The sequence below is a fragment of the Anolis carolinensis genome, chromosome 3 (genome assembly GCF_035594765.1).
Source record: "Anolis carolinensis isolate JA03-04 chromosome 3, rAnoCar3.1.pri, whole genome shotgun sequence".
NCBI classification, from domain to species: domain Eukaryota; kingdom Metazoa; phylum Chordata; class Lepidosauria; order Squamata; family Dactyloidae; genus Anolis; species Anolis carolinensis.
Window position 1 is genome coordinate 66,181,249 of NC_085843.1, and position 26,767 is coordinate 66,208,015.

A 26,767-nucleotide genomic window follows, 5' to 3' on the forward strand; every position below is an offset into this window, starting at 1 on the left:
TTGGTTGGACCTGCCGGTAGTTACACTACCGCCAGCACAGCCCTCAGTCATAATTGGAGTGGTTAAGCCCCCCCCCCCCATGTCAAGGTGGCACCTGCGGGGGGTGTTGTTGTTGTTGTTGTTGTTGTTGTTGTTGTTATTATTATTATTATTATTATTATTATTATTATTATTATTATATTTATTAACCACTTAAATATTCATTATCTCTGAGGCTGAGAAAGGGTGATAGAGAAACAGTATACCCAACTAGGGCCATTTTAAGGCACCTTCTCTTAAAAGAGTTTTTCTATAACCATGCAAGCCTTAACTATGCCAATATGCTCCTTCATCCTGATCCTATCATGTATAGATTTTTATTTTCAATATAAACATCATGTCCCCCTTGTTTAATTAACCGAATGTTATTTCTAACTCCTTAAACACGGGGATTCAGTAAACTCTTTATTTTAGATAGTTGTTTCCAATCCATTGGCTTTGTCTAAGTGTGAACCAACACTACTAACACTACGACTCACTGCTTTCTTTTGTTTCTTTATTGCAAAGAAATAAGGCAATTAAATACTATTTCACTGTAGCAGGAATCTTTTAGTTTTAGTTTTTAGTTCAGTATGTTTACAGCAGTGGTTCCCAACCTTTTTTTGACCAGGGACCACTTTGACCAGGGACCACTCTCCACCATTAGTACCAAATGAGCTACAAAACAGTTTTTGGTCAACTTTAGATTCATTTTGGTTATTTGGGGTGCTGATTCAGAAAATTGCATTGGATAGACCACATCAACTCTAGTTTCTGATACATATGCCATCAAGTAGTTGCCATCTGCTCGCCCATAGTAAACTATATTTAATAATCTAGAGCTGATGTGGTCTAACCAATGCAATGGTCAGTTCTGCAAAAATGAGTGGAAAATAAATAAATAAATAAATAAAGAGGAAAGAGGTTTGTGGATTGGATTTTCATTCTCGTGGCCCACTGTTGGGCCATGGCCCACAGGTTGGAAGTCACTTGTTTACAGGCTGCCAACTAAAATCTTCCAGTGATTAAGTTCATAGCTATAAGAAGTCTGTAAGGATATTCATAAGACTCTAAAACCCATTTTAATTTGTTTCCAAAGTCCACTTTGCATTGTAGGCAATGACCTAAAAATCCTAAGCAGATTTTGGACAGGATATGACTGCAGACTGCATCCCTTTGAGTATGTCCAATATCTGAAATTTTCAACCGAGGCCCATTTTTATATCCTTCTGTCCCTGAAATGTTAGATGAGCAGGAAGGGATTGTTTTTTTTTTCTTCCTGAAGTAGTGCCTTGATTGTGGAAGTCTTTCTCTCAAGGGAAGTCAAAACAGCTCCATCCTTATTGACCTTCAGCCAAGCAGCCAAAGCAATATTATTCCCAAATGCCTTCAGTCTGCAATCTAGTTTTAAATTAACTTTTATCATTACTCTGTTTTTCAAGAATTTTTAATTGCTTTATCATTCATCACTCAGAAAAGCAACAAATAAATACATTCACTATAAATGTTGAGTGGTATCCTGTTAGTCAGCTATTATGTTTAAATTATTTTTAGGACATCATTCTGCTTCATGTTCTCAGTTCGGCTCTTGCCACAATGGAAATGACATTGAATCCCATCTTAAAAGCCAGCTACTCAACTGGAGTGAAAAAGGACTATTCTGCTGCACAGCGAAGCACTGCAGAATGATGAGACCGGGTTCTTTTCAGCAACAAGTGAGATTGCAAGAAGCAGAAACAAAAACCCCCGCAAGGACCTGTCACAACTTTTCATTGCTCAATGCAGAAACCAATAGGAAATATTCTTAATGAAACATATACAATGCAATGAGTTTTACTTAAAAATAGGGATGAACAATTCTGTCAAGTATACTTTCACCGAGCTCCTCATTTTTTAAAATACTGCATTCATTCCATCTATTGAGTTTGTATTTCTTTTAGTCTGCATAAAACTCTGTATACAAAAAATAATTTTTTTAAAAAAAATCCTTAAACATACAGTACACAATTTTGCATGCACTGCTGAAACTGATGTATTTCAGTGAATTTTTCCACAATTTATGCAAATTGTGATTCCCCTGTCCCTTTTTTTCTGAAATATTCATTCCAAGATTTGAAAATATATGGCTTCAACACCTGTTTTCCAAATGTTTCAAACATGAAACAGTTCAGGTTGTAGACATGAAGATGTTTAAAGTTTACATTGAAACATGAACTAAATGAATTTCAGTGCTGAAAACAAAACTTCTATTGTATTCAATTAAACACATTCCCAAATAGTAGGGTAGGAATCATCCAAATGTCCAAATGTCAGTGCACTGCAACTCCCAAGATTGGCTATAATAGCTAGGGTAGAGGGAAGTTGCAGTTCAGCATCAACTGGAGTGCCACAGTTTACTTTTCTTTTCTTTTTAAAAATATATTTTATTGATGCATGTATGCATTAAATGTGCAATCTACTCACAATATGAAATATAAGATACCTACACATTGTTTATCTGTTACCGCATTTCTCCACCCTCTTCCATTCTATATTATCTGCTCACTTATCTAATATATCATAATTCTATTCATTCTTTTCCCCCAAAATTTCAACATGACTATATTTATATCTTAATAGAGCTACATTGTTTTATTAGGATTCCATGCTTATAGCATTTTGATGTATACTTTTTTCTCCCAAAATAGGTTTAATTACACCATGAGGGCTATAAACTTAATTTCAACCTGAATATATCTATATATTTGTATAGCTATATTCTTCAATTAGAATTCCATGCCCATAAAATTTTGAACTATGAATTTCTTCCCAAAAGATGTGTTAGGTTTTGGTTGTTCCATGTGACTCAGCAGAGTAATTTCTTGCAATACAGCAAGTTAGATTTTCTCTAATGCTCAATGTTGTTAAGTCTGTAAGAGGTCTTTCATCATTCCAACTTTTAGTACTACATTTTATGTGGCAGTAAAATAAAACATCAGATCAACATTCTGCACATCATGTGCTAGGTATTACTGGGCCAAGACATTGATGGCTCCAACTCTCTTTGTTTCAAGGCAATCAGGAACTGCTTGGGATCCACACACAATTCCCTTGAAGACGGCCCGGAAGTTACAATTGGTCCAACGCTCGGCCGCCAGACTAATAACGGGGGTGAGTTACAGGGAGAGATCTACTCCCCTGTTTAAGGAGCTCCACTGGCTGCCGTTCATCTTCCGGTCCCAATTCAAGGCGCAGACCATCATTTATAAAGCCCTAAACGGTTTGGGACCCGCCTACCTTCGTGACCGTATCTCCTACCATAAACCTGCCCGATCTCTCCGATCATCAGGGGAGGCCCTCCTGTCGCCACTACCTATATCTCAGGCCCGCTGTCAGGACCCAGGCTGCAGAGCACCAATAACCATGTGCAGAGACCAGAATCTATCTAATATCTTTATTAAAGGAATATATAAAGTCAATAAAAACAAGTGAAGAATATAGTTCAGAAGTAGACCTTTCAGGAAAGGTCAAATATAGTCCAGGAAAACAATGTCCAATATGTGATATTAGAGTCCAAAGTTATAATCCAATAACCGAAACACACACTTTGCCAAGCAAAGTGTGGGGAAATGACAAGGTCCTTTAGTCCAATGGAGCTTGACAACAAGGCTGGAAAACAAACTAGATTCTTGGCAAACAAGACTTGATACGTGGCAACAAGAAGCAAGAAGCAAGAACCAAGAACAAGGTCCGTGGCGAGGTCCGGGGAACAAGGCAGGCTTGGAACTTGGTCCTGGAAGCAAGGAACTGGAGTTGCGTAGTCCACACACGATCTCACTCCTGATGCTGACGAATTGACTCCGCAAGGATCTCCTTGCGGTAAAACACCTATATAGGATCTTGTTTTCCCGCCAAGGAACACTTTCCCTGGAGAACAAGAAGTGAAACCCAAAACTGTGTCCAGATGCATGACTCCTTAGAATTTCCCAAGGGAAACAGGCTTAATCAGCTAATTGTCTGGCAGCGATTCTGAGAGAGCGGCGATTAGCCTCCCTCGCCCCTCTATCTCTATTATAATTGTCTTTTCGAGAAAACGGGGGAGAATTCTGCCCAAGGCTTGTTTGGCTGGATTCTTGAGGGCAAACATCCTGCAGATGCAGAGGCTCCGTTCCTGGCTGAAACGGTGTAAATCCCATGTTTTCCTCTTCGTCTGCCACCATAGTACTAGGAACGGGACTACAAGGCCCATGAGACATCACACCCGCCTTGTAGGAACAAGGGAGAGGGCCTTTTCTGCTGTGGCCCCCCGCTTGTGGAATTCGCTGCCCATTGAAATCAGGCAAGCCCCCACCCTTTTAGCCTTCAGGAAAGATTTAAAAACATGGCTCTTTCGGTGTGCTTTCGGAGAGTAAATGTTCTTTGCTACTCCCCCCAATATTTATCCTCTAGACTGGTTCACTATCTGACGTCCCTGTCCCTCGAGGTTTTTATTCTGATCCCTTTCTCACCCAGAGTTTTTAATTTTTAATCTAGTTTTTTAATTTTAGTGTTCATGCTGCCCGCCCTTGTTATACTGCTGTTTTGATCTTATGTTGTACTGTTTATTTTATGTATTGTATTATTTAATTGCATTATGATATGGTTATATTGTATTGTCCTGGGCATGGCCCCATGTAAGCCGCCCCGAGTCCCCATTGGGGAGATGGTGGTGGGGTATAAATAAAGTTTTATTATTATTATTATTATTATTATTATTATTATTATTATTATTATTATTATTATTATCCATCCAGCTGTTCTCCATCTCTCATGGGGATGTGGCCAACTGCTGATCTGAGCTTGCTCTATACGTCTAAACTCAGTTCACACCTGACAGTTCTGGGTACAGATGTCCTCAATTTATTACTTTTCTAGGTGTTTTGTTTTAAAGAATTTGCCACCAGAATTTTATTGACATCTATTCTTTCTTTTAATCCCCCCTTTTATTTTTCCACTTAATTAGGGTAGCTGGTTTTTCAAATAATTTATTTTAAAGTGACTGTCTTAGAAATGCAAAGCTGGCAGCTTGAATTTCTAGGCTATACTCCAGACTTAGACCCTTGGAATTCACTTTTTTGCTCATTATAGAAATTAGAATTCTGTTTTGGCCAAGCAATGACCAATTCCTCTCTCAATCCACAGTGTACACATAGCTCCTTCCCAATATGACAATTTCCATTTTTTAGAGATCAGAGAATCAGCAGGGAGACATCCAATTATTTTCCTGTAGCTGGAAATGCTTCAGGAATGACCTCCTGAGCACCTTACAGATGCCTGTCACAGCATGTTCAACTATAGGAACATAGCTGGATTTGTCTCTGCTGATCCTCCCATTCAACAACATAGACATGATCTGGAGATTTAGCTGTATTGCTTACAAGGTGGGTTTTGAGGGACATCACCAGGATCAACCTGATAGAATCATCTCAGTTTAAGTCAATTTTGACTACATTAAGTCTACAGATAGTCTAGACCAGGGGTCCCCAAACTTTTTAAGCCGAGGGCCAGTCCACAATCCTTCAGACTGTTGAGGGGCCGGATTATCATTTGGAAAAAAAAAATCCAAATTCCGATGCACACTGCACATGTCTTATTTGTAGTACAAAAACAACAACAACAACAACGAAAGAACAATACAATATCTATATTCTATATATATAATAAAAGTGAAATCGGAGTATGTATCAGCGTTTTGATTGGCCTGGTGGAATATGTGCTCGCGTTTTGGTTGGCCGCCACTATCCCAGGCCACTGAGACCAACAGGAATGACGGATCTGCACCAAACTTGGCAGACTTCATCCCCACGATGCACTTTATGACCTGCTGCCATTTGGGGGAGGATGGACCACAGATGATGGGATTTGCAGTACTTTCAAACCCTTTAACTCCCACAGACTACTGCAATGCCCACCAATGATAGAAATGGACCAAACTTGGCACACAGAACTCCTGTCGAGCCCTTTACGTCCTGATGTATATTGGGGCAGGATGGACCAAGGATGATGGAATTTGCAGTACCTTCCCTCACTTCTTGAGACCACAGCAACTGCCACAAATCACACAACTGAACCAAACCAGGCACACAGATCCCAAATGACACACTTCACATGCTGCAGTAGTTTGACGGAGGGTGGACCAAGGATTATGGGATTTGCAGTACATTCCTCCAATTCACCTCCCACAAACCACTGTGATGCCCATGAATGACAAAACTGTATCAAACTTGACACGCAGGTGCAGGGTAGCCCACTTTACATCCTGGTGCAGTTTGGGGGAAGAGGGACCGTGGATGAGGGGACTTGCACTATCTTCAGTCACTTCCAGGGACTACTGTGACCCCCACCAATGACTGATCAAGACCAAACTTGGCACATAGAGCCACCATGGCCCACTCTACATCTTGGTGAGATTTGAAAGAGCTTGGACCTTGGATGATGGGACTTGCAGTATATTCATTCACTTCCTGAGACCACTGTCACCCCCATCAATGTCTCATCAAGACCAAACTTCAAACAGAGAACACCCATGACTCACTCTACACCCAGGTGCAGTTTGGAGGATGATGGACCATGGACGATGGGACTTCCAATACCTTCACTCACTTCCTGAGAGCACCGCGACCCACACAAATGACTGATCAAGACCAAACATGGTACATGGAGCCCTCATGACCTACTCTACATACTGGCTCTGTTTGGAGGGGGATGGACACTGGACGATGGGACTTGCATATGGGAGTTGGAGCTCACCCGCACCCACTGAACCCAGCTGACATTCGATATAGGCTACACTTGGAACACAGGCAAACAATGCCTTTCTCAAATGACCCGGGCATCGCCGGGTCTCCAAGCTAGTTTAAAAATAAAAATAATTTTAACCAACATACATTTATCAGGATTTCAATGGGAAGTGTGCTCCTGCTTCTGGCCAATGAGATAGTCAAGTTAATTAGGGTTGTTGTTGTTGTTGTTGTTGTTGTTGTTGTTGTTGTGTGCCTTCAAGTCATTTCAGACTTTGGGCGAGCCTAAGTCTAAAATGTATTTATTTATTATTTATTTATTTACTACATTTGTATCACACCCTTCTCACCCCAAAGGGGACTTACAAATTATATGTACATACAATATATTATATTATTAGCATAGCACAATATTAGCATTATATATTACTTTATTGAACTATACCACTATACTGTAATATTATTAGTAATATTATATGTAATATAGAATATATAATTAATATTATTATATGGTATTATTATTAGTGTTATATTGTATTACATTATAATATTATTATCAATATTATATATATATATATATATATATATATATATATATATATATATATATATACACACACACACACACACACACACACACACACACACACTATATTATATTATAAAACTGAGGGCGGGGGCCAGGTAAATGACCTCGGAGGGCTGCATCCGGCCCCCGGGCCTTAGTTTGGGGACCCCTGGTCTAGACAAACACACGTAGACTCTAAATAAATGTCCAAAGAGGTTGATATCACCAAGAATACACCCACCAACATGAAACAAGGATATATTTATAAGAGAGTAAAACATACCACTGAACAAGTAATCTTTGATTAATGTCAGGTGCAAGGTAGGAATGGCTGGCAATTTTTCATGTGAACAATACTAGGGCAGGATTAGAAATGTCTCTGTTTTGTTTTAATGATCTATAAAAATGCTTGCCTTTAATTTACTTTTCTCTAGCTACCTTCTAACACACACCTGTTATGGCTTCTCATATAATTACATTTGAGAGAGAGTAATTAAGAAATTGTACACTGATAATATACGATTCCTGATTGGTACCCATCACCAATGTGATTGAACTTCACTGTAATGCTTGCTATTCAGTTCCTGTCATTTGCTGTGTGACTTCTTTGTGTATAAAATAATATAATTTGTTCCATAACAGTTTTATTGTGTTTTAGCGTATTGTTTATTGCTTGTTGTTTATACTGTTTTAATTGTTTTTAATTTGCCTTTTGTTTTGTATTGTTTATACTGTTTTAATTGTTTTTAATTTGTCTTTTGTTTTGTATTGTTATATTGTGTGTTGTGTGTTGAGGCCTTGGCCTTTGTAAGCCGCATCGAGTCCTTCGGGAGATGCTAGCGGGGTACAAATAAAGTTTAATAATAATAATAATAATAATAATAATAATAATAATAACTTCCCATGGAAAGGGGCCTTGATTCTAGCTTTAAGAGGAACCGCTTCTGAGAGTGAGCTCAGAGGTGGTAACTTTGCTCATCGAGAGGTTTGATCCTGCTTCATGGACTCTTGTTTCATGTTCCCTTTGGACTTTCATGCCTTGTTCCTGTTCCTGGGTATTTTGGATTATCATGTCATGTTCCTAAAAGCCTTGCATTTTGAGTCTCTTTTTCCAGTTCATGATCCTGTTCTTTGTTCTAGTTCATGACCCTGTTCCTTGGACTAATTTTGACTACCTTGATTAAAGTTTATTCTTGTGTTTGGATTTCTATGAACCCTATGGATTTCTAAGTGCCTCATACCTTGTGGACTATAACCTTGTTTTAATGACTTTGAATTTTGATTTGCTAATGCTTACATATTATCTTCAATAAACAGCTTACATTGCTTATAGCCTGGGGATCTAGTGTGGTTTTAAGGTGTCTCTGCAGCCTAGGGGTGCAACAGTTTCCTGTGTTCTCATTGACAAGAATGGAGGTAATCCAGGAGGTGATGCTTTCCGCCATTGGATGAGGGAAAGCACCAGAATGGGTGATGTGGGGTTTGGGGCAATGATTTCCCCCACTGCCTGACAGATTTGCCATGCTGGTAAATCCTCCCACTATCACCTGCAAATTGGATCTCAATGTGATGAGGTCCTATATGGACCAAGAAATATTGCTGTGCCTAAGGAAGCACACATTAAAGCCCAACAAGTACTGGCATGATTACTTCAGTATGTTCTAGCTGCTCAAAAGACAAATATCATAGGCAGGAATGCTCAACTTCCACTAGAGCAGCAGCTCTCAAAATGTGCTTTGTGAAGCCCTTAGGGCCCTGTGCTTCTCTCCGCCACCCCCCCCCCCCCCAGCACACGGCAGTAGGGAAGGAAGCACCAGTTGGCTAGTTGCTCTTCCCTGCCTAAGCAGCCACCGCTGAAAAGCCAATAGCCAAAGGGTGAACCACCAGAGCACTGCTGCCGGAAGCACTGCTGCCAGAAGCACTCCACTGGAAGAGCTGCTGCCGGAAGCAGGGCAGCAGAGAAGAACGAGGGTACCATTGATGATAGCTGCAGAAGGGTTTAATACAAAAATTGTTGTCATGGCTTTGAAATGATCCTAATGTTGGGCCTCCAGAGGGAAGGATTACCACAACTATAATGCCACAACAGAGAAGATTCTTGTTTTACAATGAATTTTCTTTACTAGTGAAACACAGAGGAAGGTCCTTTCAATAGATCTCAATTCTCACGCAGGCATAGAGAGAAGTGCTTCTTCAAGTATGTAGGTCCCAAACCATTAAGGGCTTCAAAGATTATCACCAATATCTTGAAGTCAGACTGGAAGTGTAGTGGAAATTCCTCCAGAATTGGTATTATATGGTATCACCAATTCTGAAGATGTTGCACTGGGGACCAAGGACTTAGTTTGTGCAAAATTACCTAGTGGTTGTTTTGTACAAGAAACAGCATTTCCAATAATATTCACAAATATTACTTCCTGCTCCAAATAAACTGTAGCCTACTTAGAAAAAGCTGCAATTGGGGATTTATTCTGCAGACATTTACATATAATTTATTTACCTAGAAAACAGCATTGTTGCATATTAAACAGCTTTTTGGAACAGAAAAAATATATATCTACATAGAAAATGCTGTTTCCTGCATGAAAAATGCTATTTTTTTGTACAAAATTTCAAATTTGTTCAAAAATGTGAACTTTTGTATAACATCAGTCTCAAATTGTAAGTAGACTTCAAGATCTGTGCAGTTGCCTTTTCACAGCAGGAAAAATGACTAAAATAACTATTTGCTTCCTCTGAAAAGAAACATGTGAAGAACTACATCCTTACAAGGAATATCACTCACTGTTCCTTGGATTGTATCCAGGATACAAATACACACTAGATATATAATAGCTTCCTTAAACTGGAAATGGTAGAATGTGTAACTTGATTTTATTCCATACACAGAGGTTTTTCCAAGCTTCAAATTCTTTTTGTTCTGAAAATGATCACATTTATAACCATTGGTAAAATCTTTAAAAATGAAGTGCTGTGATATTCCCTTCCATTTTGATATTTAAAGGTACAATTCTCTCAAACATGGAGATCCTAACTCTGTATCAGAAACAACATTGCTGATTATACATCAAATTAAACCCACAATTTCAAATGTCAAGAATTCAAATCCTGCATTTGCAGATATGCATAGCACACACTCTTCAGTATATTTGTGATTATCCATATACTGGAATTAACCCAATATTTTTGTCAGTGTATGTCATTTCTAAAAATGGTTTGTCACACAACCCTCCCCCCTTGTTTATCTGTTCTTAACATTATCAGTCTTTCTAGTGAAATGTATCTTAATAATCTAGATTAGAAAAGATTGAAAATGACCTAAATGTGAAGAAAATGGGTTCAAGTGATCATTTCACTTGATTGCTTTTTAGACAATGTGATTTATGATAAAAAGGTATCTAATGACTATTACCAATATATTCACCCAGATTTAAAAACCTTATATTGAAAATAAAAGAAAGAGAACCTTCTCTCTTTCATTTCCAATATCAAATTTTCCTTGGACCTCCTCTTCTTGTTGTCATATGCTACATGATTTTTCTCTCAAATCCAGTATGTCTTTTTGTGCATGTGAACAAATAATCTCTATCTCAGAGAATCAAGGCCCCTCTTTTCATTCTGCTCTGTCAGTATTCAGAATAGCTATTTTCTTCATGAATATGTAAATCCCACAAAATAAGTAAGGGCACAATATGTAAAAGGTATGAAAATTAGCATGACAGCTTTCCCCCTACAAACTGCCCCCTTTGATGTAACAAATTATCGTAAGCTTATATACATTAAAAGTGATGATTTAATCTTTTTGGCCAGATAGTGATTTAAGGTACTGCTATAGTGGGCGCATGCATTATCAGATCATTAAAACACATAAAATGGCAATGCACATGCATGTTTTTAAAAAAATATCACATTTTTGTGGTGAATGTATTAATATAACACTTAGTGTCTAGTTCACGGACAGGTGAGGATGGAAATATTGGCCCATCCTTTTGCTAGCTTCTACTTTCTCAGTGCTTGTAATTCAAAATGGGGGAAGGCATGGTAAAAAAAAGAAGTGAAAGAAAGGATGGTGAAGTATGTAAATAAATAAAAAGCTTTGGCAAAGATATCCAGTATATTACTAACTTATTCTTAATTCATTTAGAAAAGGATTGTAACATAGAGGGTGCATCAATGGAGCAATGCAGGTTTGTGTATGCATGTTTGCGAGAGACTGCTCCAGCAACTGAAGCACTTTATTATTTAAATAAGCAGGCATGTTCACGCCCATTTACATAATGCAACACTTTTCTGAACAGCGATATTGCAACTCACACAAAGCAATTAGGCTAATATAATTATTACAGTAAAAACAATGCTGTGTGTGTGTGTGTGTGTGTGTGTGTGTGTGTGTGTCTGGAAGGGAGGAACACCAGTGCTCATGGGCTTTTTGGATTGAAATATGAATGGTGGACATGTATTCCAGCAGACGGTAAATGAAGCTGAACTGCTGTCAGGAGGACAGTGTGACCAGTTGCACCTATTGTGTCACCGTTATGGAAAGGAGCTTACTGATTGGACACTGCCTTCAGCACACAATACTGACTGGTTATAAAAGACTTGTCTAGGGGAAAGCCTGTAGGTATTCCATTGTCTCGCAAAGTTGATATCACTGCATTCCTTCCCCCGACCCCATCTTCTTCTCAGACAGCTGAGCTGTAAAAGCTGCACAGGTTTTTTTTCCCCTTTCCTTTTTCCTGCCATACAGATTTTTCTTTAAGGGGAAAGGAGGCATCAGAATCATAGCCCTGCTTTAGTTTGCATACTTCCAGAGAATACTAATTAAGATACCTTGTCTTAAATAAACAAAAAAATGACATAGATGTAAATAGAAGGAAAGGGAAAGGGGGGGATAACCTGCGCTTGACACTTTTGGAGGGGGGATCATACATATAAATAATGATGATGATGAAAAGAATTGGGTTGGTGCCAACAAATCAGTCACAGTTCATAAGAGTGAAATGAAGAAATTCATAATCAAGGTAAAAAAAGAAGCAGCTTGCTCCCTTGCTTCCTTTTTCTTCTAGCCTTTCTTTCTCAGCAAGCCAATATTATTCTCCTTTACTGTAGATCATCTCATATATTTGTGAAAGTTTGTAAGGACTGTAATTTCAAAATACACTAACCAACTGCAATGGAGGAGAGAGAGGTTTATTCATTATTTTTTAAGAAGCAATTTGATGAAAGAACTGCTATTTTTTTAAAAAAACATAAAATGTCTTTTCTGTATTATAGACGGATCTAACAACGTAGTCTGGGCTCAGTGCCAAAGGCTGGTATTTCACAGCAGCGACCGCCTTACAGATGAGCTGTGGGAAGCAGGAGGGAGACTCTCTTAGGGTGCCACTACTATGGAGACACAGCTGAGCTGAACAAGATTTGCTTCATACGACAACAAGAGAGGCATAAAAAGTGTCTGGTTCAAGCGTTGCCCAAGCAGGCAGTCACCAGAAGAGCTAGCAGCCAATCCGGCCATGCTGCACTGTTCGAAACCAGCTCCACATCTCAGCCAATCAGTGACATCATTGGTGAGAAACTCATTTACATCATGCAGTAATGAACTTTATTTAATGTATCCTTTTTCCCCTTCCCCCTCCCTGAGATTAGATCGCTCAATTAATTATTCTACCAGCATAATTTGAATCTCTATGCAAAATGGTGGCTACATTCTCCCAGGTGCTGTGGGCTTTGCTTTTCTTTCTGAAAAATTCTGTTGTCTCAAGAGGAGGGAGGTGTTGATAATGTTGGGTGCTATTTCATTTTTTCCTCTGCCTTAGGATGCTTTTAATATCGCTTTTCTTCGCATCTAATTAAATAAGCATTTTTTTAAAAAAAAAATGCCTCCTCTTGTTTGCATGCTCCCCTCACCCCAATCCTTGCTCAGCTGCCTGCATTATAATGCTCCATCAAGGCTATGGGAGGTAATGTAAGGTAAAGAGCATGCAGCAGCATAAGATCTCTGCATCTCCAGAGCCCCGCATGTCCAGCATTTCTCTGAATGCTCCTCTACTTTGTCATGCTGAAAAACCTCTTTAATGTGCTCGGCTTTCTCTTATGAGCATCTGTCACATCTGAACCAAGTTCGGTGCGTTATTTCATTTTCTGCCACTTTTCAGCCAAGATGTCATTTTATTAATGAATAGGATTGAGGTCATTTCTGAGTAAATTTCATTCTCCACTCCGCCTTCTCCCTGCACAATGCACCTGATTAGCATCCCTTTTGCCAGAATAACTGAATACAAGAGCTTGAATGAAAAGAAGTTAAGATGAGAGAAAGAGCTGGCTGGAGGCTATTTTGAGCAAAGCTATATATAGAGTCCGTAGAGTTAGTTATAGTTTCGTAGCTCTCTATGTGTGTGTTTAACACTTGCTTATTAATCCTTCAGATTTCCTGGATGAGGCTTGGATTTATTTATTTATTAGCAAGTGAACAATGATCCTAAATGGTCCATTTCTTTCTCTCCCCCACCTTTCATTTTTAATGCATTGTTTCATGAACAGTGCTTCTTTATAAAAGGAAAATGCTTGGCAAGCCAACAATGTGACAAACATGCAGGCTTAGTTCTTTGTGGGTAAAGTAATTTGTTGCATAATTGAGTTTAAAACAGCCCAGAATACTGTGGAATGCAGAAATTTCAGACCACAAAATTGTCTGAAGCAAGTTTTTTCTTCGACACTATCCTCATAACTGGAACAAGATCAGACAGGAGGGAAATCCAATATTGTCATATTAAATTATAACCCATGGACCTCAAGTGCTCAGTGAGTGGTATAGCTTTATTTCAAAATATTAAAAAAGATTTAAGGGATCAGATTTGAATATGCTCCTGGGTTTTTATAAATCTGCAAATATCTGTGATGAGTTTACAACGTTCATTGGTCATAATTGCCCATATAGTCAGGTTGAAAAGAACACAGAGGATTTAAATGCTAAAAGGGTGGCTCTTTCAATGCATGATGGATTCCGTCATGCCATCATCAGTATTCTGTGTGTGCCTGTCCTTATTCAGCCGCTCGCTCCCCTGCTGCAGATCCTGTAATTTGAATCATGTGTAATAATATATTATCCTACTGGGGGCCTTCTTTCAGTAGGAGAGTAGTTTTATATATTCAGCTATGAGAGAACGCTTGGCACCATGCCAGCTCTGAGCCATTCTTCACACAGGCAATCAAGACCGTCTTCCTTAAGGAATAACATCTGCACAGCTGCATGGGCCAGAAATCTGCAACCTCCTCCGTATTATAAATTAGGCTTTCTTGGAACCTTGAATACTTGCAAATATGAAAAGGATAAAGAATTCATCAAAAGTGGATTGGGTGCGCCACGTGATGAAAGCTGAGAAACAGAGTGGATAATGGTGGCCAAGGGATTGGTATTAAGAAAGGGAAAAAAAGACCAGAGGGTTGTTCCTTGGCTCACTCTTAACATTTCATGTGCATATGCCAAATGTGTGTGTGTGTGTGTGTGTGTGTGTGTTTTCTGCTGACAGAGAGATTTTCCAGATAATATGGCTGTAGAATATTGGCCATTGGGAATTGTGGACATATTTCAGAAGTTTGAAAGCACCAACCCAGGGCATTCAGCTTAATTGTCCGTAAAATGAAGTAGGAGGGAAAAATGAAGGAAACAAAGAAAGAATGTACTAAAAAGCTCAACAGAGAGGGGAATATTACATTGAACTGAGATTTTTAACTCAGTAAAGAGGTTTTTAAAATGACTTTGGAGTCATTGGTAAGCCCATTTGGACTCTACATTCAGTTCAGTTTTTCAGTAACAACAATAACTTCGTTACTGATCTGCTCTATTTAGTAGCTGCAAGATGAAAAATAATTCTGGAGAAGGTGATATTAGATATTAAAACAGCTTGCAGAAAAATCTGGCCTACTTTTCTGCTTATGTTCCATCCCATGATTGTTAAATACAGAATGGGAAAAGTCCCTTTTATTATTATTGTTTCCATAGTTTTTACTTTCCAGGACTTTGAATTCCTTTGCAGTTTTTAAATGTCAGTGCTTTTTGTTCAGTGGGACCATAAAATGCTGATTGTAAATATATTAAAATGTAAGCAATATGTGGCACTTAAACAGACAAAAAGTGGCTATCCATTTTAGACGTATTATGTTCCTTATAGTTTCTTAGTGACTTTGCTATCTTTTTATTTATCAGTCTATCTATGTTGCTCGTAATGCATTATGCAACAAGCAATCAACAAACACCCCCAAATCTCTCATATTACTGAAGCAGAATTAAGGAGAGAAAGTAGAATTTGTGGTATATTATTTTTTCCTGAACATACATTATATTCCTATTTTTCTGAATGGATCGTCATGGATGATATCCTTGAAAAATATATTTATTTTTGAAATAGTGTGAAATATAACTTTATAAGGTACTAGAACAAGTATTCGTACTGTGGTTTGTGCACTGGACTAAAAGGATTCAAATCCCTGCTCAGTTGTGGAAGTCTACCTGTTGACCCTGGAGAAGTCACACTCCCTCATCCTCAGAGGAAATCCATGGCTTCTTTTGAACAAATCTTTCCAAAGAAAACCCTGTGATAAATTATCCTTAGGGTCACCATAGATCATAAATGACTTGAAAACATTTAGCAACTGGTGTTTTAACTCTTAGATGAGACAGGATTGATCTTTGGGATCCATTCCAGTATAACTTCTATCCTGGTGATGAGATGAAACTGCCTGTTTGCCCTGATGAATGGGGCCCTGAAAGAATGACATAGAGTGTACAACCCGGCTGGTATTCCTAGATATCCTTCCAGCCCTTCATACTAGAGTTGTGCAATTCAGGTAAACTGCGATCTGTCCCGGATTTCGGTGGGGCCCCCGATCTGTTTTTCAGGAGCCTCCCGAATTCAGAAGGAGAGAACTCCATTTTTGATCTGGGAAGCTGAAAGATTTATTTTCAATCTGACCCATTGGGGGCAATGGGGAGGGGGCTTCCCAGGTTTCCCTTCCCATCATTTTAGGGATCGTTTATCCTTATATCCTTCATTAAAGACCTTATCTTAGTTGAAGATCTTCAGGGGAGGACCTGCTCTCGATTCCACCAGCCAGCTGGCAGGGACGAGAGACAGGACCTTTTCAATGGTGGCCCCCCATCTATGGAATACCCTCCCAAATGAGATTAGACAGGCTCCCTCTCTCCTATCTTTTTGCAAAAAAGTGAAAACTTCGTTATGGGACCAAGCTTTTGATTGATAGAAGCAGCATCAATTACAACTATAATAAACTTATGATATAGTGGCAGACCTGGATTAGACTCGGAATGCGCATTGAATGTACATTTATATGAATGTTTTAATCTAATTAATTTAAGTATTACCATTGTTGTTCATAACTGTAATTGTTTTATACATGTGTTTTATATTTGTAAGTCGCCCTGAGTCCTCCCTTGGGGGTGAGAAGGGTGGAATAGAAATGTTGTAATAAATGAATAAATAAATAAATAAATAAATAAATATCACACTAGACTTTGTATCCACTTTAAATCCACTTTAGGGGTGGGGGCTTTAAACAGCTCATCCAGACGTGTCCTGAGCCTCACCAAACTACAAACCCCTGCAGGAGATAGAAACCGGATTTAAAATGTATAAATATTCAAGTGTGATGCGGCCCTAAGACCTGGATTAAAAGCATCAGAGTTAAGATAACACTTTTCCTGGGATCTTTTTCCTTCTGTTTTTAAAGGAGACCTGGGTTTAAGGCAAGGGGTTAAGAAACCCAATTTCCTGGGATCCTTTCCCCTCTGTCTTTACAGGAGACCTGGGTTTAAGGTGAGGGCTTAAGAAACCCTGCTTCCTGTGATCCTTTCTTTTATAGCAGCTGCCTCCCTCCCCACATTCCATGTGTAACTAAAAGAAACCAAAAGCAGCCAGTTTTTTGACAGGCACTGTTCTGTTGTTGCTGAGAAAAAAAGATAGCAGAGAGCCCATGCTGTTACAGGCATCCAAACCAGCCAAAGACCGTTTTTGAAAAGCCTACTTCATACCATCCAGTAACAGCATTCTTTTAAATCATTTTGCCAGAAAGATGCTTGATGGCATGTTTTAGTGACCGATTACAGTGTGTGTGTGTGTGTGTGTGTGGGTGGGGGTGGGGGGGTCAAGGGTGGCATTGCTGTATTTTGTGGCCTTTGGTGGAGGGTACCTTGGGATTTCAACCTATTTCACATAGCTAATAATAGATACATAAAACTATCAGCATGGATCAATTGGAAGTTTTAGCTGAGGTATCACTTGTATTTAAATGAGAAGCATCTCTACTTCTTGAGTCCATTTACTAAAGCTATGGAAACAGTAAAACATATAAACAGGTTTTCAGAATAAATTGGGACAAAAAAAGTGAAACTTAATCCAAAAAATACACCTCTAAAGCTGTCCTTCTGTTTTGTTAGAATGCTAATCTATATGTGTGGACAGAATTTTATTCCTTCTCAAGAATCAAGTATGAGAATTGCACAGGTAGTCTTGGATTCTGTGTTGCTTGTGAAGGTGTTTTCAGTGAGTAGGAGTGCTTTTTCCATTTTAGGGTGGAATTAAAAGACCCAGGGCATATCTACACTGACCACTTGAGTAAATTTCAAACCAGTATTGTGATTGATTTTACTGTGCAGATAATTACATAGGAAATCCTGGAATCAGTTTGAATTCTGGCTGGTGATTACACATACCAGAGAGCACTAATGCACACTAAGGGTTTGCTTTCGTGTACTTTTGTGGCCATTCGTTGGTTATCTACCACAGTGTGAAGTTATCTTCAGGCTGCATTAAATAGCCAGTGTAAATGGAGACCTATCCATGTCAGTCTAGAATATCTGTATGTAAAAGGATTGTGTAGCATCTTAGAGACCACCTGAGAGAATGAAATTGGTAGCATAAACTTTTTTAGACTAAGGAATATACAGGGTCTATGAGCACTTGTGCCACCAACTTGGTTCTCATAAGTACTACAAGATCATTTTGCAACTTAGGATGGTTTGTTAATTGTGACACTGTTTGCATTTTCTCTATCTCTCTCTTTCCAAACACACACACACACACATGCACAAAGCAGACATAATCTCAATTATATACAGTCCTGGTTACATCCAAAGTTGTTGTTGTTATGCGCCTACATATTGATTCTGATTTATGGTGACTCTATCCAGGAGTTTCTTGGTAAGATGTATTCAGTGAATGTTTGCCATTTACTTCCTCTGAGCATAAGAGAGTATGACTTATCTTTAGTCACTTTACGAACTTCTCTGATTGTGTGACAATTCAAACTCTGGTCTCCTGGTGTCCTAATAAATTGGTGGTCTATGCTCTTGTTGGAGCCTCCGGTGGCTCAGTGTGTTAAAGCACTGAGTTGCTGAACTTGCAGACCGAAAGGTCCCAGGTTCAAATCCGGAGAGCGGAGTGAGTGCCCGCTGTTAGCTCCAGCTTCTGCCAACCTAGCAGTTTGAAAACATGCAAATGTGAGTAGATCAATAGGTACCACTCTGGCAGGAAGGTAACAGTGCTCCATGCAGTCATGCCAGCCACATGACCTTGGAGGTGTCTACGGACAATGCTGGCTCTTCGGCTTAGAAATGGAGATGAGCACCAACCCCCAGAGTCGGACACGACTGGACTTAATGTCAGGGGAAACCTTTACCTTTTTACTATGCTCTTGTTACATCCCAAATAGAATACTGCAATGCACTCTATGTGGGGCTGCCTTTGAAGACTGTTTGGAAGCTCCATTTAGTCCAACGGGCGGCAGCCAGGTTGCTAACTGGAGCAGCGTACAGGGAGCATACAACCTCCCTGCTGCGTCAGCTCCACTGGCTGCCAATTTGCTACCGAGCACAATTCAAAGTGCTGGCTTTAGCCTATAAAGCTCTAAATGGTTCTGACCCAGCTTACTTGTCCGCACGTATCTCCTGCTATGACCCACCCCACAGTTTAAGATTGTCAGGGGCAAGAGCGATTGGTGGGGACGAGAGATAGGACCTTCTCCATGGTGGCCCTCCACCTGTAGAATTCTCTTCCTAATGAGATCAGGCAGGTCCCCTCACTCTTGTCCTTTCGTAAAAAACTTAAAACTTGGTTATGAGACCATGCATTTGAGCAATAGATGCAGCATTAATAGTAAAAATGAATTTATGATTAATAACGGACAGACCTGGATCATGACTTGGAATGTACCTCTAAATGTATATTTATATGGATGTTTTAACTAACATTAATTGTTTTAGTTGTTACTATTTTTATATACTATGTTTTTATATACTACTAGCTGTGCCCGGCCACGCGTTGCTGCGGCTTATGGGAATCATTTGTTGGCCAGGTGGAATAGCAGTGAATAGCCTTGCAGCCTCAAAGCCTGGCTGTTTTCTTCTTTTGGGGGTCCTTGTTTGGTGAGCTGGAATGCAATAGAATAGGCTTGCTGCTTGGGAGGCTGGGTACTTGCGTTCTAGGGGAATGGTTTTTTGGGCTGCTAGAATTGCAATGAATAGCCTCGCTACTTCAAAGCCTGGCTGCTTGCTACCTAGGGGAATCATTGGTTGGTCTGGTTGAATTGCACTGAATAGCTTTGTAGCTTCAATGCCTGGCTGTGTTATAGCTAGGGGAATTCTTGTTTGGAGAGCTGGAGTAACACCCTCAATCAAAGAGCTGCTGGCTACTTGCTTTGTAGGGGAATCATTGTTTGACCAGCTTGAATTGTACTGAATAGTCTTGCTGCTTGCAAGCCTGGCTGCTTTCTACCTTGTGAAATCCTTGGTTGCCCAGGTTGAATGGCAATTAATAGTCTCGGTGCGGCAAGCATGAATGTTGCAATTAATCACCTTGATTAGCATTTAATGGCCTTGCAGCTTCAAAGCCTGGATACTTCCTGCCTGGGGGAATCCTTTGTTGGGAGGTGTTAGCTGGCCCTAGTTTTTTCCTGTCTGGAATTTCCCTGTTTTCAGAGTGTTGTTCTTCATTTTCTGTCCTGATTTTAGAGATTATATTGTTCTGCATTATTATACCACAGTAATTATTATATATTATATTTATAATCTTCTAATCTGCTTAAAACTGGATTTTATGAGGTCCCTTCTACACAGCTGTATAAAATCCACACTGGACTGGGTTTTATAGCAGTGTGGACTCAAGATAATCCAGTTCAAAGCAGATACTGTGGATTATGTGCCTTGGCATGATGGGTTATATAGCTGTGTGGGAGGGACCTGAGTCTACACTGCTATATAATCCAGTTCAAATCCGGTAATCTGTATATTTATAGGCAGTGTGGATGCGGCCTAAGTGCGCTCTACCTGTGCCCTGGGTGGCATTTTGGCTGAGGGAATTGCTAGGATATGAAGTGGGCGGGGCCTAAAGGGGGCAGGGCCTACCTTTCTGAGTTGTTTCTAAAGGGAGAAAACAGCTCTTTCTCGTCCTCTAATTTGGGCTTTATTTTTCTAGGGTTTTTGTTTCAAAGACATAGACTGGATGACTATGTCTTTTGTGGCCAAATTGGGTGTGATTTGGTTCAGTGGTTTTGTTGTTTACTCCATAGTAAAAGGGCACATTACATTTTTATATATATAAATGTTATTCAGAATCTAATGATTGCTAATTGCAAGGCCGCCCTGAGTCCCCCCTTGGGGATGAGAAGGATGGGATATAAATGCTCTAAATAAATAAATAAATAAATAAATACCAACATTGAAAACAGCCTGTAAATACTAAACTAGAGTTTTAGAGGGGTGGAGGAGGGCTACCAATTTTGTTCATACTACAGCTTTATCTCAATTGCATTATTTTCCCATTTGTTTTTTGGTTTAGTTTAAATTGCTAATACTAATGGTTGATAACTTGAATTGCAAAGGAACACATTATCTAAAGACCATCATGACCTAACACTGGCCTCTGAAGCTTACCACTAGGAATTATCATATTTAGAGTATCTGGGACAGTATTTTTCTTTGGTAGCCTCATACTTGTGGAACTCACTCTTTTTGCTTCCTCCAATAAGCAGTCCCATTTCCTCCCTTCTTCAAATAAATTCTTTCCCCATTCATTTACTCTTTCCCCCTCTTTTGCCAGCCTTCATAAATGAATCTATCTGATGTGATGTTTAACAGTCTAGGATCAAACTAAGTACATAAGCTTCAACAGCTTCCATTTTTTTCTGTAGCCCTTTGTGCATACTAAAAACTTGATCTTGGGTTTCTCAGTTGCTCAGATACACAGGAGGCTACAGAAAGAGAGTGGAGGAGAACTTATTATGCCCAAAGTGATATGATCCAGTGGATACACTGTTGGTTCCTGGCATATGTCATTTGTCAACTGTGTTAAAAACCATTTCTTTTCATGAAAACACAACTTGAAAATGAGTGAAAATTTAAATAGATATATAACTCAAATAAATACATTTTAGTGAAAATATGAGGCATATGGCAGGCCTAGTTTCCTGCATCTGTCATTAACTTATGGAACAAATTATGTAATACCCTTTCACACTGCCTAGTTATAGCATCATGATTCAGCTTCAACTGTCATGCCAATATCCTGTAAGGAGGGATATTTAGAATTCCCAGCCAGAAAGTTCTAGTATCTCACCAAACTACTCATCTCAATAATCTATTGGATATAATCATTGCTGCTATCATGCTGTAATTCTGTAAAAGTGGAGGGAATTGGCAGCTTTCAGTGCAAATTTAACTCAAAGGTCAGGACTAGGTAAGGTCTTTTCTCCCAAGGAAAAGAAATCCTATGCTATCAGTAGCACTGTTCTTTTGCTGGCAGAACTCTCTTCCATCGAATAATCTCAGAAACCTGCTGAATGAGTAGCCTGCAGGTAGGACTGCTCTGCTGGCTGATATTTATTTATTTATTACAACATTTGTATCCTGCCCTTCTCACCCAAAAGGGGACTCAGGGCGGCTTACAATAAATGACCAACAACACTAAGAGGAATGAAGGAAGGGAGTAGAGAGAAAGGGTGCATGAGCACGAAAGAACTTCTAAGAGTCAAAATTTCTCAAGCCCAGGAGCACAATTATTATGCTATCCAAAAGTTCAATCAGGATATGGGATGTGTTTTCCAACAATCCTGGACTAGGAAAGGTTTGGATTAATCACATCTTTTGTTGGCTTCATGTTGATGCTTGAACGTGTTGAACAGCACTGTATGCTAAACCTCTAGCTTATTTCAGAATCTTATAAAAATGAAGTTGAAAAATGTTTAGCTTTCATAAAGAAACATTTCCAAAGCCACGAGAAAACTCTTCATTTATCTAGATTTCGGAGGTTCTGGGTACCGACTAAAGAGGACTAGTGTAATCATGCTCAAGGAAAATACAAATAAAAGTGGCCTTTTAGTTAGCTGAGCTTCATTTGAAAAATTAAGGAATATAGTGTGATGATTAAAAATAATACTTTACCTAAATATGTACATGTTTGCTTGTAAGAATACACACACACACATACATACATACACACGCATATATATATATATATATATATATATATATATATATATATATATATATTATATACTCAAGTATAAGTCGAGTTTTTGAGCCCTTTTTTAGGGCTGAAAAAGCCCCCCTCAGCTTATACTCAAGTGAGGGTACTGGCCAGCTTATATTCAGGTTGGCTTATACTTGAGTATATAGGTAATCAGAGTTGGACATTCTTATCTTAAATTACAATTTCATGTAAATATTCAAAAACATTTAATATACTGATGCCGCAATTAATGTAATTTTATTGGTATCTATTTTTATTTTTTAAATGTACAGTAGAGTCTCACTTATCCAACATAAACGGGCCGGCAGAATGTTGGATAAGCAAATATGTTGGATAATAAGGAGAGATTAAGAAAAGGCTATTAAACATCAAAATAGGTTATGATTTTACAAATTAAGCACCAAAACATCATGTTATACAACAAATTTGACAGAAAAAGTAGTAAATTACGCATTAATGCTATGTTGTAATTACTGTATTTACGAATTTAGCACCAAAATATCATGATATATTGAAAACATTGACTATAAAAATGTGTTGGATAATCCAGAACGTTGGATAAGTGAGTGTTGGATAAGTGAGACTCTACTGTACCAGTAGCTGCTGCATTTCCCACCCTTGTCTTATACTTGAGTCAATAAGTTTTCCCAGTTTTCTGTGGTAAAATTAGGTGCCTCGGCTCATATTTGGGTCGGCTTAAGTATATACAGTATATATGTAAAAGTTTTGTCCCCTGCTGGGTGATGATTATACAAATATTGTACATCTTTAAGGATTTCCCCCATTTTTGGTAGAAAAATTCACAGAAATCTGTGAACTACTAGTTAAGTCCAATTTGAGTAGACCAATTCAATCAACTGTTTTACAGTGAGTCAGCACATAAATAAATCTAAAGGCTTCTATGAATTTCAATCTACTATTGTCAGAACTAAAAGAAAATTTAGGCCAATTTAGTGGCAGGTTTCTGTAGAGAAGGTGAGCTCTGTCGCCCACAATCCCTTTAATTTCTGTTGTTCTGGAAATGACCCCATCTACCAAAGTTAAGATTTCAAAATAGGATTTTTATTACTTTTTGTTTTGGATGATATGCTGGCCTTTGCTTTCTACCAGTAATAAACTCTGTTTTATACCTTTTGATCTTGCTCATTTGTGGGAAATTTCCTCAATTTTCTCCCAGTCAGAGCCCTTAAGAGATGCACAGCTGTATGTGTCCCTTCCAAGCTTTTCTGCAAAACGCCTTGGACATATACAGTTTAAGAGCACTTCAGAAGCTCTTATGTGCCCATTTCTCCCTATAACATTACATAACAGTCATGCCTGAACCTATCGACCTAACTTCCATATATCCTCTTATTTCATTTCTGTTCATAGGTAGATCAATCTTGCACAGCTGAATCTGTTTGATTTCAAAATTTTCCTATCATTTTTCTGTTCTGGCCTTCATGCTGCTGAACATTGTGACATTAAATTCTGAGTTTCCCCTTATGGCATCTGGGCCACTCCAGTACTATCTGCAAAATATCTAACACCATTTCCATTCTGTTCTTTGGCAATCATGACTTCTCAATGTTTTTGTTCCCGTCTGCCTTCTAGTTCTATATTTAACTGATAGTCTGAGCTGAACTAGATTTAATCCAATCAACCACTTCAGTCTATATCAAAGTCATATATTTGGGTTATCTCATCTCTCTCATTATATTCTATAATAAGGCTGCAGTCTGTATGCAGCAACTTGTATTCCTTTTGACATAAGTGTAAAGAATGACACAACTGTCCTGGCAGTGGTGCAGGTTATCCCCAAGATCAATTCTTATGATTGTCAGTTGCTTGTTTGGGATATAGTTGTGTGCAGTTTATAGGTATGACTGGGAGCAATAGAGTTCAAATTGAAGTTTATTCTCTACAATTGTTTATAGTTGTTGCCACAAAGATCAAGTAGTATTTCAGCGGAAAAAAAAGAACAGATATTTAGGTTTACAGGAACAAATTAGTTTAATCTCTAGATTAATCATTAAAGCTCTGCATAAACATGTTTCTATGCATGAAGCTGTCTAACATACAGTAACCTTTTATCCAGCTATATTGCTGGTTGATGGATTATGGAAACTATAGTCCAAAAAAGTGTACTTAAAGTTGTATTGTTCTGAAGTTACTCCAAAATATGTGTACGCCAAACTGCAGTGACTGATACATTTACTGGTTTTTTTCCCCCTTGAGAGGCAAACAATGTTTTCCTGAACATAAGATTTAGGGGCTCTATTTCATTTGAATATGTTTATCCTTCACCTCAGGAACACATGTACATGCATTTTGTCATTCTCAGACTTGTCTACACAAGCCACAAAACACAAAGTGGACTAAACGTTGCTCCTGGATGTGTAGAGAACATCCTTCTAGTCCTTAACATGAGGAAACTGGGGTCTTGTCCTCTATGAAGGAAAACTTGCTAAAACTTTGGAGGAAGCCCACACATTGGGCAAACTCTTTGCAACTTTCTGTCTCTAATGTGATTTTGTCCATGTGGGCCACTTTCTCCTTTTCAATTTGCTCACCAGAATGGGAAAAAGGGGATGAATCAAGCCCGTCTCATCCCCATTGCCATGACATATGACTGCGGCTGCAGAGCTGCTCCTGGCCATTAACAGGTGTCTTTTCTGACCAAGAGGAAGGGGAAGAGGAATCTAGCCTTTATTGGAAGGGAATACCACACTCTAGAAGCAGTTGAGTAGTAGCCTTCAAAACACTGCTACAAATGTTTCCAACAGTTATAAGTAGTTGGACGGAGAGAAGGGCCACTCCTGAATTTTTTAAGGTTTGGGCAGGAGTCTGCTGGATAGAGAAGACTCAAGCTATACAAACCTTTATATAGGTAAGCACTTTGGACTGTGCTTGCACTGATCATTCAAAAATATATATTCTTTTAAATGGCCAAAAATGGGCTTCTTGCATGTCAGGAAACACTGATAAGGACAACAGCATCCATCTTTGGGACTCACATTGTGTGGGAAATGAATGAAAAATGGCAGGGTTATTTTTGCACAAAAAATAATATTGTGTGTAGAGGAAATCATTCTCCTTTGCAGAAAGTAGTATTTTATGCACCAAAACAACTATTTTCTATTCATAAAACAGCAGCTTCTCTGCAGAAATAGCATTTCTGTGCAAAATATTCTGGTTTTGTACAGCAACTTTTTTCTTGCAGTTTTTTTCTCTGCAACAACAACAATAAACTGTGAGTGGCTTTCCATAGAATAAACCCTAAACTGCAAATAAACTTTGAAAACTAAAGGCCTTTTTACAAAAAATAAGTAAAATAAAACAAAATTCAAATTTAATAAAAGGAATTTCTGGCAGACAAACAGAAGGAGATTGGTTGAAGATTACAAGACGGAAACACTTCTCTGTTATAAATTCTCAGTTTAAAAAGATATATATTAAATCTTAGTTCCTTTCATGGAAACATGGAAACATATCTCGGAAAAGGGGCAAGAAGCGGAAGGTATTAGACACATCCACAACTAATGTCATAACACACATCGCAATAAAGATGCCCTAAATTAAGGTCCTTTTTTCCTTTTCTTTTTAAAAAGAAGGATATTTAGAAGGGAAAGCATTAAATGGTACTACACAAGTTACCTGTTTGGAAGAGATTCTAGTCTTGCATGCTTGTAAAATTAGTAAATTTTAATGAATTAATTTAAAGGTAATTTTAAATTTTATTCACTTTTTGTCAAATGCTGAAAATGAATTGCCTACATTAGCTTGGAATGTTCTGTGTAGCTGATGTATATCCTGATGGCAGTGTGTTAAGCTGTACATTTAACGTTTATGTTGTCAATGGCACCAATGACCGTGATAATGTTAGAAGCAAAAATGCATGACTT

At 38.6% G+C, this 26,767-nt stretch overlaps 1 long non-coding RNA gene across 5 annotated transcripts in view; it reads left to right on the plus strand.

The window, feature by feature from the left end:
* LOC103278377 (uncharacterized) overlaps positions 1–26,767 on the plus strand; it is a 526,052-nt gene that overhangs the window by 42,284 nt on the left and 457,001 nt on the right. For all 5 annotated transcript variants that reach the window (XR_506007.3, XR_010004183.1, XR_010004187.1 and 2 more), the window contains exon 2: positions 12,619–12,911. This is a non-coding gene — a long non-coding RNA (uncharacterized LOC103278377). The remainder of the gene's footprint in view (positions 1–12,618; positions 12,912–26,767) is intronic.